Below are 3031 nucleotides of genomic sequence, written 5' to 3'. Positions count from 1 at the left end.
CGCAACTCGGGAGTTTTCCCTTTTTTCGTAGATCCGTTTATTCAAAATGTTTTATCTCTCAAACCGTGCGTCCAAATCTCGAACCGCTTTCACCGTTGAATTCCTCGCGTCGAGATCTTCAAAACTAGATCCCATGTTGATAGGTTTTGATGAACTTTTCTTTCACGAAAAAAACCGGACGAAAAAAACAAACCGGGAGTACGGGTTTTTTCCCTTTCCGAAAGAGGCACACCCGTGCCTCTCACGAAATCACAACCGTGCCTCTAGCTAAAGCAAAACCGTGACTCTCGCGAAAGGAAAAAAAAAGAGAACATGTTTTTTTCCATGAGGAGGCACGGCCGTGACTCTCGTGAAAGCACAATTGTGCCTCTTGTGAAAGCACAACCGTGCCTCTCGCGGAAGCAAAACCGTGACTCCCGCGAAAGAAAAAAAATAGAAAACGCATTTTTTTCGTTTCCGAGAGGCATGACTGTGACTCGCGAAAGCACACCCGTGCCTCTCGCGGAAGAAAAAAAATAGAAAACACGTTTTTTTTTCATTTTCGAGAGGCACGGCCGTGACTCTCGCGAAAGAAAAAAAACGCGTTTTTTCGCGCAAAAACGTCGAAAAAACCCGTTTAAAAAATTAAAAAAACAAAATTCGAAGGGAGCGCCCAAAGCGCGACACGTGGCGAATGGCTAAGAGCACGCCAAGTGGCGCTGATCGTTACGAGGCTCCCGAAAGAGCGGTCGTTAACTAGTTGCTCTCAAGTTCCACACCGAATCCCATGTAGGTGTTGGCGAGGAAGAACTCGTCGTACCTTGCGAATTGTGGCCAAATTTTGACTCCCAGACGGCGTGATATGCTGATTTTACAGTAAACCCACCTGTTTTAGTAAAACTCCAAGCTAAAAAGTCTGTCATTTCATATACTGGTAGTGGGATTGCAAGAATTCTCTAAGCATCAACACTGCAAAACGTTTGGTTTATCAACCCTGAATCCCAGTCATCTGACACTGGATCTATAAGCTCTGACACCCGAGAGAGGAGGTGATTCCCTCTACTAGAGATAACCTTCCTGGATGGAGATTGTGGGATCCAACTATCTTCCCATTTTTTTAGCCCTTTTTAGTCTTGCTCACAAAGTAAATTGTGTGTAATACTTTGCAGCCAGTGTAAGTTAATTGCTTGCATACAACTGTCAGCTTGTAATTGACTAAAATTTGAATGAAGGTCAATTCATTTTTAATTGAGTGTTAAATACTCCCTCCGATCCAAAATAAATGTGTTAGTTTAGATCTTTGTTCAAAACTACGACACTTATTATGGATCGGAGGAAGTACTTATATTGAACTTAGATCACAGTTACATCGTCCAGAAGTACCATACTGCCTGGAAGGTCAACCCAATTATTACAAACTTTGTTGTTGCTACAGCATCCCACCACCATGACTGTCCCGTCGAGAGAATCTGATTCTGCTTGAACCTGATGGAGACAAGAGAATTAGCGAAAAGTCCATCTCACATATTCATCGCTTCCATCATCATAGCATCCGAAAGCAATAGGGACGTACTCGCATTGAGCAGCCAGGAAGTAGCCCTTCTTGTCGCGTATGACAAAGGCAGTGGCGCCTGAACCTTCGTCTTCATGGTATGACGCTTCGACATTTACCTTGATGAACTTGGGTTCATGTTTACTCCCCTTGTGATCAGGATTACTAGGGCTCTTCAAGTTTGGCTTCAGAAAATTTCCAAGGTGGGACTGGTTCATTGTGAGTAATTTGCCTCTGAATCCACCACAAGTACCAACAACCGATAGGAATGACCTCCTTATGGTTCAACGATGGCATCATCTCAAGATTAACCGCTGGTAGTTCGAACAGTACGAGCGTTCCTGTGTAGGATTTTGTAAGGTGGTCGACCAGAGCTTGGGTATGTTTGTGTCTGTCATTGTAGCATACTTTGTTGTGTGTCCAGATTCAAATACTTTGAGGTAACTAGATAATATTTGCAGTTTTATAAACATAATTGTTGTTTTACAGTCATTTTCTTGTGTCTTCATTTGAATTTTTGTCTGTCGGACAGTGCGCTATGATTAATACTGGAAACTTTGGCAGGAGGTTTTTTGCCGGTATTTTGTTGCAGGGGGCACTCATTTTGGTCTCGAGTTCATGGATGATATTAATTGTTCCCTTGTATACCATTCCCTTGTACTAGCATATAGTCAAGAAATACTCGATACGGAGCCAAGGGCATTTCCCCTCTTTTCGGAAAAAAAATTATTCTAAATTTACCCATTTTATGGCTCCTTCTGTTCAAATTCACATTTGTTGTGAATTGAAGTACTGCTGGAATTATTTTCATGTTTTTATGGTATTAATTTATTCACCTTCTCCCAGAATTAGTATTGTTAATTTTTTACAATTCCAAAGAATTTGATTTATACTACCTCCGTAACTAAATATAAGGCGTTTTTGCAGTTCAAATTGAACTGAAAAAACGTCTTGTATTTAGGTAGTAGTTTATAGGTGTTCTATATAATTTGATAGTGGAGGTATCGCTTGATGATGAATTTTACAGTTCTAAAGTAACCCGAGTTACAATTCTTGTTGCATTACCTGGTAAGTGTTGTAATTGTTTGCATCTTCAACTATATTTTAAACTAAGTGAGAATTGGCCCTTTTTAGTCTTACTCACAATTTAAATCGTGCATAATACTTGTTCTGCAGCCAGTGTCATTTTCTGTTGAATGTTAAATAGATGCTCAAACAATGATAATGCCTTAGGAAAGCCACCATGGCTAGCTTTATTAAACTTATATCACGGTTACATCATCTACAAGTGTGTTGACAATACTGCCTGAATGCTCGTCAACCCAATTATTACAAACTTAATTACAAAGACTAACTTAGCTCATGGGCCACATGTTAGCTGCTCGAGGATAATGACTAAACATGACCTTTCTAACATATGTTGCCATATCAACGCACTCTGCCAAAATTGCTGCTGCAGCATCCCACCACCGTGACTGTCCAGTACAAAATTTGATGACA

This window comes from Triticum urartu, unplaced genomic scaffold, assembly GCF_003073215.2.
Source record: "Triticum urartu cultivar G1812 unplaced genomic scaffold, Tu2.1 TuUngrouped_contig_6214, whole genome shotgun sequence".
NCBI lineage: Eukaryota > Viridiplantae > Streptophyta > Magnoliopsida > Poales > Poaceae > Triticum > Triticum urartu.
Note: the sequence above shows the minus strand (reverse complement) of the source record.